This window comes from Esox lucius, chromosome 11 (assembly GCF_011004845.1).
Source record: "Esox lucius isolate fEsoLuc1 chromosome 11, fEsoLuc1.pri, whole genome shotgun sequence".
Taxonomy (NCBI): domain Eukaryota; kingdom Metazoa; phylum Chordata; class Actinopteri; order Esociformes; family Esocidae; genus Esox; species Esox lucius.
Genome location: NC_047579.1, coordinates 14052625 through 14063650, shown reverse-complemented (window position 1 = coordinate 14063650; position 11026 = coordinate 14052625). Strand labels below are relative to the sequence as shown.

At 41.9% G+C, this 11026-nt stretch overlaps 1 pseudogene; it reads left to right on the top strand.

Annotated features, from left to right (window-relative positions):
* The first annotated feature begins 4623 nt into the window (after positions 1–4623).
* On the top strand, positions 4624–7107 carry LOC117595137 (annotated as a pseudogene).
* Positions 7108–11026: the final 3919 nt, after the last annotated feature.

Sequence of the window (11026 nt, the reverse complement as noted above, 5' to 3'; positions counted from 1 at the left end):
TCTGATTTTAGAGGCAGTGCCCTCAACCTCCCTCTCCCCAGTAAGACTCATTTTAGAGGCAGTCCCCTCTTCTCTCTCTATCTGATTAGACCTGTAAACACATAATGGAGAGAAACACGCCTCCTGGATCAAGACTCAAAGACTAGAAGTCACAATGTCAAATACAAACTGAAGAATAACAAGTATTACTATCACCAAATACCACTAAATTACAAACACGGAATTACATTATGCTTTAACTTTTACATAGATTTTACTGAAAACAAATCAACACATTTGAGAACGTAGATTGACTAGTTACATTAAGTTAAAACAACTTACTCTAACACTGATAATGACTTACTCCAAATGATCACTCTCTCTGGTTTGTTCTTTGATGAATCATTATGAAACAATTTGTCTTTCCCCTTTTCAGTTCAAAAATTGAAAAATGTATATTACTCTTCTACGTCAAATCAAAATGGATCCTGTGCAGGAATTTTACTTTCAGTTTCAGCTGTGCTAACTGACCTGCCTCCAAACATGTATTACATAAGTCAACAGTAGGAGGAGCTAACAGACATTAGAAGTCAATACGGTACCTGTTTTAGTAACCTTGGTTTGGTCATGTTTGTGACATGTAAATTTCAGTGTAATGGAGATAAAACAGAAGCGGTATTGTTGGTGCTGTACATTATAAGTTGTTACTAATTGGCCACATCAAGTATATAAAGATCAACCCATCTTCCTTTTGCGTACATATAACACAGGTTCACACTTCACAATTTCGTGCTATTTATACGCTAAAGTCCTTTGTTTATAGATGGAAATGTATCCTGGGGAATTGTTCAATACCTACACTTGTCATGACTACGTTATTACAATATTTTCTTTTTTAGTAAAATAGCAAAATAATTTCACTTTTTTAAAACTTTTATGTGTTTGTATTTATTCGTTTTCATATAATTTATTAGATTTACATTGGATTTTAAGCATAACATCAATGTCCTGGTCAACATTTTAGTGAAAAAGGGCTTGTTTTGATTATTTTGCTGTTACTTTTATACAGTAACACAGACAACCATTCAGCATTGTGGTAATGTGGTATGTGGTAATGGAAAAATAACGGAAGCTGTTGAAAGTTGTTGATCATTTTATCTGTTTCCTCTCAGGTTTTTGAACCACAAAATCGAGTACTCTGGAACCACACTCCTTGAGAGAGGATGGACTCTTCACCACTGGAGTTGCCCATGGTGAGAGGCGGCGGGCTGGTGTGGGTTTGCTTATAGCTCCCCAGCTCTGCCGCCATGTGTTGGAGTTTACCCCGGTGAACGAGAGGGTCGTTTCCCTGCGCCTACGGGTCGGGGATAGGTCTCTCACTGTTGTTTGTGCCTACGGGCCGAACGGCAGTGCAGAGTACCCGACCTTCTTGGAGTCTCTGGGAGGGGTGCTGGAAAGTGCTCCGACTGGGGACTCTATCGTTCTACTGGGGGACTTCAACGCCCACGTGGGCAACGACAGTGACACCTGGAGGGGCGTGATTGGGAGGAACGGCCCCCCTGATCTGAACCCGAGCGGTGTTCAGTTCTTGGACTTCTGTGCTAGTCACAGTTTGTCCATAACAAACACCATGTTCAAGCATAAGGGTGTCCATCAGTGCACGTGGCACCAGGACACCCTAGGCCGCAGGTCTATGATCGACTTTGTTGTCGTTTCATCTGACCTGCGGCCGTGAAGAGAGGGGCGGAGCTGTCAACTGATCACCACCTGGTGGTGAGTTGGATCCGATGGCGGGGGAGGAAGCTGGACAGACTCGGCAGGCCCAAGCGTACTGTAAGGGTCTGCTGGGAACGTCTGGCCGAGTCTCCTGTCAGAGAGATCTTTAACTCCCACCTCCGGCAGAGCTTCGACTGGATCCCGAGGGAGGCTGGAGATATTGAGTCAGAGTGGACCATGTTCCCCACCGCCATTGTCGAAGCGGCCGCTCGGAGCTGTGGCCGTAAGCTCTCCGGTGCCTGTCGAGGCGGCAATCCCCGAACCCGGTGGTGGACACCGGAAGTAAGTACTTCGAGGATCTCCTCAATCCCGCCGTCACGTCTTCCATTGAGGAAGCAGAGGATGAGGGCTCAGAGGTGGACTCATCCATCACCCGGGCTGAAGTCACAGAGGTGGTCAAGAAACTCCTCGGTGGCAAGGCACCGGGGGTGGATGAGATCCGCCCTGAGTACCTCAAGTCTCTGGATGTTGTGGGGCTGTCTTGGCTGACACGCCTGTGCAACATCGCGTGGCAGTCGGGGACAGTGCCTCTGGGATGGCAGACCGGGGTGGTGGTCCCTCTTTTTAAGAAGGGGGACCGGAGGGTGTGTTCCAACTATAGGGGGATCACACTTCTCAGCCTCCCCGGGAAAGTCTATGCCAGGGTTCTGGAGAGGAGAATACGGCCGACAGTAGAACCTCGGATTCAGGAGGAACAGTGTGGTTTTCGTCCAGGCCGTGGAACACTGGACCAGCTCTATACCCTCTACAGGGTGATGGAGGGTTCATGGGATTTTGCCCAACCAATCCACATGTGTTTTGTGGATTTGGAGAAGGCGTTCGACTGTGTCCCTCGCGGCATCCTGTGGAGGGTGCTTCGGGAATATGGGGTCCTGGGTCCCTTGCTAAGGGCTGTCAGGTCCCTGTACGACCGAAGCAGGAGCTTGGTCCGCATTGCCGGCAGTAAGTCAGACTTGTTCCCTGTGCATGTTGGACTCCGGCAGGGCTGCCCTTTGTCACCGGTTCTGTTCGTAATTTTTATGGACAGAATTTCTAGGCGCAGCCAGGGGCCGGAGGGTTTCAGGTTTGGGGACCACACGATTTCGTCTCTGCTCTTTGCGGATGATGTTGTCGTGTTGGCCCCTTCAAGCCAGGACCTTCAGCATGCACTTGGACGGTTTGCAGCCGAGTGTGAAGCGGTGGGGATGAAAATCAGTACCTCCAAATCCGAGGCCATGGTCCTTAGTCGGAAAAGGGTGGCTTGCCCACTTCAGGTTGGTGGAGAGTGCCTGCCTCAAGTGGAGGAGTTTAAGTATCTAGGGGTCCTGTTCACGAGTGAGGGAAGGAAAGAACGGGAGATTGACAGACGGATCGGTGCAGCTTCTGCAGTAATGCGGTCGATGTATCGGTATGTCGTGGTGAAGAAAGAGCTGAACCGCAAGGCGAAGCTCTCGATTTACCGGTCAATCTACGTTCCTACTCTCACCTATGGTCATGAGCTTTGTGTCATGACCGAAAGGACAAGATCCCGGATACAGGCGGCCGAAATGAGCTTTCTCCGCAGGGTGGCTGGGCGATCCCTTAGAGATAGGGTGAGAAGCTCGGTCACCTGGGAGGAGCTCAGAGTAGAGCCGCTGCTCCTCCACATCGAGAGGGGCCAGCTGAGGTGGCTTGGGCATCTGTTTCGGATGCCTCCGGAACGCCTTCCTGGGAAGGTGTTCCGGTCCCGTCCCACCGGGAGGAGACCCCGGGGAAGACCTAGGACACGCTGGAGGGACTATGTCTCCCGGCTGGCCTGGGAACGCCTCGGTGTCCCCCCGGAAGAGCTGGAGGAAGTGTCTGGGGAGAGGGAAGACTGGGCATCCCTGCTTAGACTGCTGCCCCTGCGACCCGGCCCCGGATAAGCGGAAAAAGATGATGATGATCTTTTTTTCATTTAACTCACAAAACTGATAACTACTAGCAGATATTTCACTACTTATTCACATACACATTATGCTTACATTTATATTGCTGCACATAAGCTCAATGTTGCTACATGCTATCGGCTGTTTCTGTAACTGACTGGGGTGCCCCCTCGCTCCCTACCTAAAGGACCCACAGCTGCCTGTGTGAGCTTTACTTAACATCACAGAATAAACCTACTGAAATACAGTTGCTCTTGCAGGTGAATAAACACAAATTAACCAAACCAATAAAAAAAACATGTGAGAATGAAGTGGGGGGCATCCATTGTCCCACAGCATTGTCCATCCTACATGGGTACTAAAGGCCTTTATTGAAGTGCCACGGTCATCCAGAACCAACTAAAAGAACTCCGACATGTTTCGGCATCTAGCCTTTTTCAGGGAGTCAAATAAATGTAATGAGAGACAATGTGTTTTTTCAAGTGGTAATCAACCAGTATGAAACTTGGCTGTATACATAATGTTTACATGATTTGACTATTGTAGGCCTGAAGGACACCTGCTGGTTTTAAGATGTCTACATCATGTCTACAAAACTACCTTATAGCTTTTATCATGGAGCTAATCATTTTAATGTTTTATCTTGTTTCAGAGATACACCAGGACAATCATCAACATTTCAGCCAGGACAGGTAATAAGGCAGACTGTGGCAGAATGACATTTCTTGCTTTCAGTGTTGTTGTTTCAGATATTTTAATCTGTTTTTCAGATAGTAATATCTGATGCTGAGCATCTGGATCCACCTGAAACCAATCCAGAAAAAACGTCTTGCTACAGGTAAGTAAAAAAAAAAAAAGATAAAGACTGACATAATTTTAATTTATCAACTGATTACATGGGGAAGACATTTTTGTTTGTAAGATGTTTTAACATGGAAATGGTAATTTCCCAACAGTAAATACACAGACCTGTATTCACCAAATGTTGAGCAAGAGGACGAAGAGCCGGTTGCTGTCAATGTAAAGAATTTCCAAAACACAGCAATGTAATATGTCAGCTTTTGATTATAGCACTCTAGTTTTTTCACTGTACAATAGTTCTGGTATATCTGGAATAACCTAGAATAACATATTCTGAAACCTGTGACATGCTGGTGAAATTTACTGATGGTGTTCTGGAAGAGGGAATTGTCACTGGTGGTCCAAGATGAGAGTTTTTAACTCTACTAATGAAACACCTAAAAGACCGGCCCATTGTTGATGGATCAAAAGGACATCGGTTCTTGGTCTACAATGCAAATGGTATGCATATTGGTTAGATGTGTACTATAGGCTACTAATGGTTGGTTAATGCTCATTGATATATATCACATGACATATGTGATACACATTATACAGTAAATACAGTAATGCATTGTTTGTTTTATTTTGCTATATGAATTAATTCACAGCTGTTAGGGAGGATGAATACTACCTGGCAGGAAAGATGATTGCTGTGTCAGTTGCTCATGGAGGTCCAGGACCCCATTTCCTGTCGGAAGATCTTGTACATTATCTTGCAGGACAGCCTTCATTCAAAGCAACAAATAATTTAATAACTGATGAAGAAATAGGAAAAGCTTTGCAAGAGGTGAGAATAGCATAAGGCTATAAAGAAAGTATGGGACGGCAGAATTTTACATAGTTCCTGCAGTGTTTTGAGACAATGTTTACTTCCTATATAACGTGAAGAATTTATTTCATTAATGTATTAGTTTTTGATAGTGTTAGATGCTACACTATGTCAATAAAAAAGAGGCAAGGAGATACAGTGCACACAGTTATTTAGTGGGGTGTTTATGCCCATTTTCATGTCTTTCAGATTGAGAATGCTGCTTCATTGGATGCTCTGCGAGAATGTACGATGAGACACAGCACAATGTTACAGACAGCAGGTTGTCTGAGACATGGGGCTACTGTGGATGAAAAGAAAGAAATCGTGTCAGACAACCTCCAATGGTATATTATTGACCGCAACTCATCTGTAATTGACAGGTGAGATGAGATTTTCTGCAAGCATCTATATCTGTTATCAATTTGTCACTGTGACGGACTTTGTCCCTTAGTGTATTTCAACTGATAAGTGACTTTGCTTCATTCTCTGTCAAACTACAGTGCCTTTATTAAGTCTTCACACCTTATAGATTCAATTTAAAATATATATTAATCATTTTCCTCATCAATATACACAAAATATATCATAATGACAAAGCAAAAACTGAAATTAGATCTCAAGTTTCTCCTCCTGACTTACTCTTCCATAGAGGAAGATCAGTCCAGTTACCCCTTAAAGTGATCTGAATCTATTTCTGGCCTCAGTTCTCGTAGAGATCATGACATGGAGAGATGTTTTAGTATCTCTTGTGAGTGTCCCTGAATATATTATATAATATAAAATCGGATATAAAGATTGTGGTGATGTTCATGGGTGAGGAATCCAGCCTGGAATTACTTTCAAAGGTGCTTAAGCTGCAGACTGAGAAAATGGTTCAATAACTGGTGGAAATGTGATATGTAAGTTTTTTATTTTTATTACATTTGCTACAATATCTAAAAACCTGTTTTTGCTTTGTCATTATGATTTATTGTGTAGACTGAGGAAAAAGATTAATATTACAATTTTAAATTGAATATATAACACAACATAGTTTGAAAAAGTGCATGGGGTGTGTAGAATTTCTGAAGGCATCGTATGAGCGCTCAAGCCACCCAGCCGTCTGTTTCATTTCAGTCTTTTATTTCTGTGTTATACTTAGTTTGTAACAATTAACATTAAATGTGCAATGCAAAAATAGGGTTTCTAAAATCAATTTTCAAAAACAATTTTCCACCCTAAATGTATGTTTGTTAAGGTGGTTAGTAATTGTACAGAAGAGAATATTTAATAGTTTTCTGTAGATCATTTAAAATCAATTGTCTCTACACAGCAGTGAATGTTTGTGTTCACTCTGTAGATTCAGAGACGGTCTTTCAACCCTGGAGTTTTTGACTGCACTACAGCAACACCCTACATTGCTGGCCCCTGTCCTGTGCCACTCTGAAAGCCGAGTCACTGCTTTTGAACTTGAGTGTCTCTTCAAACCTGACCTCAGTCCTTCGGGGAGTCGAAGACTTAAAGAAAGTCAAACCATGGCCTACTGGGCAGACTATCTCCTTGATTGTGAAGGTTTGTTAGTTCATTTGTTGGTTTTTTATAACTAGTTAAACACATGGCAATGATGTATCTGAATTGTTTTTCTTTGCAGAAAGCCAGGCTGCTGTGTCTGTGGAAGATGTTTTGATGTTTGCTACTGGGCTGTCTTCACTTCCCCCATCTGGCTTGGAACCACTGCCACAAATAGAATTCCTCTGCCTCTGCATTCCCAATATCAAATACATGTTCAAACTCCTTGAGATGACCACTTCTAGACTCGTACACTTTGTTTAAGTCACAAATGGACTTTGGAATTCAAAATAGTCCAGGATTTGGCTGTTTCTAAGCTATATGATGGATGACCCCTAGAGTTAAATGATTAGTTCACCTCAAAATGAAAATGTCCTAATAATTTACTCACCCCAATGCCAACCAAGATATCCATGTCTTTCTTTCCTCAGTGGAAGAGAAATTAAGTTTTTTGTGGAAAACATGTCTGGATGTTTCTTCGAATAGTGGACTTCAATGGACTCCAACGTTTTGCAGTCACAATCAATGCAGTTCCAAAGGTCTTTGAAGAGCTTCGACGGGCTGTGCACTACCCCAGCTGAAGAAGAGGGTCTTATCTAGCGACACGATCGGTCATTTTCTAAAAATAAATGTTTTGATGGCATTGGGGTGAGTAAATTATTAGGACATTTTCATTTTGAGGTGAACTAATTCTGAAAAAGTTGTTAAAGATGCACTTTAAAGTGCAGTTGTTTAAGTTGTTTCTATGTTACAGTATAACATGTATACTGTGTATATGTATATGTTTATATATATCAGTTATGTTATATATAATGTTCTATATTATGAATATAGTGTTCATGTTCACTTTGTGAATCGCTGTTTTAGATAAAGATACAATAACTTTTGTTTTCTATACTACAAAATGTAATAAATCCTTGTTACTATTTGATTAATTTACTTCACACTTAGAAACAATTTAATATTTATATAAAATTGAATACACTTATACACTGAATTGTGTTCAGACAGGCAGCAATATTTCACCACTAAAGAAAAAAACTCCCTTTTTGATCATTTCATAGATGATCCATTTCTTTTAGTTTGATGCAGACTCCCAGTTCTCAGGCTTCTGTAACTGATTGTGTTCCATGGCAGAGTCCAGGTACTCCTGCATGTTTGGGTCCCCACAAGGAGTCATTGACAGGCTAGCCTCAGGAAGGTCATCTAGTTCAGCCTGTTCAATTTGAAATCCACAGTCTCTGGAGCCAAATAGAATGGAGCCATAGAATACATAATTTATTTTATTTTTAAGTTAAAATGTTATTAATACTTTGATCTGTTTATCACCAATGTATCACCTGTGTGGTAAGTAGTAGAGTTCATGGGGCACTCCTCCTGGACATGCTGCTGTTCTGGAAGGGCGAATCCTGTGACTGTTCCACAGTTTCACACACTCATCCAGGTCCTTCTGAAGAACGTCACCGAAGCAATACCTCAATAGGCACTGATGCTCATGGCTCCCGTTGAAGTATCCAGCATCTCTAAGGTCTGCAAATAACTCCATCCAGAACTGAGACCTATAGAAATGGATAAAATGTTCAGTTATACTTTCAAGTATATACATGTTTGAATAATAAAATCAAAGTTTAGTTGTAATGACATTTATGGTCTGTGCATCTTTTGGTCTTACATTTTTTTTTTTCAGGAACAACTGCTTTTCCTGACTGGAAGGATTTGTTTTACATTTTTACATGTGGCTGGACGCTCCAGAGTAGTAGTCACTGTGATGGTGGCGTAGGGTACATTGAATTGCAGCCATTATGCCATTCTCAGTGCCGCAATCAGTCCTCAGTCTCATGGGGATGACACCGAGGTTTCGCACACATGAAATAGTGAGCAATCACTGTTGGGTTGTTATTTGTTGGTCCACATTCAAGCCACAATACTTTAAGTGAAAATTCATCTATGCATCCCGAAATGGCCAAACCGAATGGCTTAAGTTTGTCATAACCATCTGCGTGCCACATATAGTTAGGTCCCATTGAGTGATAGGTTCTTCTTGTAAACCTTGTGCATGCTCTGCTCTCACGCCCTCGAGGATTAATCTCCCGGAGGAAATTCATCACATCATCTCTCTTCACTCGAAGATTGTACTAAAAACTCCATACACCGACCACACGCAAAGCAGAACCGCGTTAAGCTATTCATGTGTTTGCCAGTAAACGGGCAAAACATTCCTCGGCCGGAGTCCATGTTCGGTCACCACAAACTTCATTCAAGCCATATACGACATTGACAACACGAATTGACCGCGCTCACCAACAACACCTATCAGCTATCACCCGCTTTCACCTTGTCACTTCTGGTATGTGGTACATTCCCTTTCCGTGAAGAATCTGTCATTTGTAAATTTGTTTCGGGACTGGTAAAAGTGTTTTGCGTCTTGTTAATTTGTTTTCTAAAATGTTAATTGGTTTTGTCCTTGGTAAAAGTGTTTAGCCCATGCATTTGTGTTTTATGGTAGGTAAAAATGTTTTCCAAAATGTAATTTTGTCTCAAGCTTTGTAAAAGTGTTTCATTCTTTGTAATGTTGCTTTGCACTCCTCGGCCCCCATGCGCTAGTTGCAATATTCAATGCAGTTGAAAATCTGAAAGAACATGGTGTGGACTGGATCTCAGCCATGACCTACAGCCCACATGTACAAGAAATAGCTGCCAATACCCAGTCAAACATAAAGATAACCCAGAAAGAGATACTGAAGGCGCAACTGCAAGACACCGCCAATTCCTATGTAATCCAGCTGAAAAAGAGTAGTTGAGTAGAATGAGATTATATCACATGGTATGTAATAGTGATATATTAAAAGGGTGAAACCTGTGAAATGCACTTAAAGCTATTTACTTGTTGTTTTCAGGTGGTAGTCGAGGCCGTTAATAAGAGGACACAGTGCGTGTGTGTGTGCGGTGATGTACTCTTGAACTCACTGTTTTGTAGTAAGACTTGGCGTGAAGGAATAAACCTGAACTTCTATACACTACAAGCACCGTCCCAGTCTGAGTGGGGGAACAGGCAGGTTTAGAGGTGTAGGGAAGTTCAGGGTCTTTTTGTATTGGTTTACTTTGATTGGACAGACCGCTGGCATTGCCCTACTCCTAACCCTGCTACCTGCTGCCCTCTTTCCTTGGTTTTTATGTTATCAATTGTGTCATTTTCTTTCATTCATACATTCATTAAATCCCTAAGACATTGGGTTAAGCCTACAAGCCTGGTTGTCCGACCTCATTTTTAGCACACACTACCCCACGTTTTGGCCACTTCACAGGGAGTTGATGAGCGGCAGGGTGTTGTGTTCCCTCCCCCGGGAGGTGTTCGTAACATATCTGTTCATGTTCACCTGGTGTGCTACATGGTTCTCTTTCTTCATGGTTAGTAGATCAGTTAACAGGAGGGGGTTTACTAAGTTTCTGTTGTTGGACAGTCAACTGTCACATCAATCCAATGTCTTTGGTGGTCTGTGTTTAGTCAAGTATTTACAGCATATGCACACACACAAAACTTACTCTAGTAGTTGATTAACCCACTCTCGCTCTACTGTTGTTCTCACCAGCCTGTCTAGTAGTCAGTTAGTTGACAGAGAGCAAGACAACTAAACAAAAGCTGAGGAACCAGATAAACATTATTTAAAACTTTACATAGAAGGTGATGAATACATAAAACATACGATATGAAAAACCAAGCTAAGGAGATTATATAATTGTTATTTTGTGAGTGCAATTTTATAGTTTTATTAAATTAGAAATATATGTTAGCATTTAAGCTAACGTCTGACATTTTTATCTACAAAGAAAGTGAAGGAAGTCGTTTTTAATGATAACAGAGCTAAACAGAGAGAGTGTCTCCTAAGTAGGTCATTATCAATGTTTAAATCCTGCTCAGCATAGCAAGTCAGCCTACATTTATATTCACTATACATTTTTATATACTTGATGTGGCCAATAAGTAACAACTTATAATGTACAGCACCAACAATACTGTTTCTGTTTTATCTCCATTACACTGAATGTAATTTACATGTCACAAACATGACCAAACCAAGGTTACTAAAACAGATACTGTATTGACTTCAAATGTCTGTTAGCTCCTCCTACTGTTGACTTATGTAATACATGTTTGGAGGCAGGTCAGTTAGCACAGCTGAAA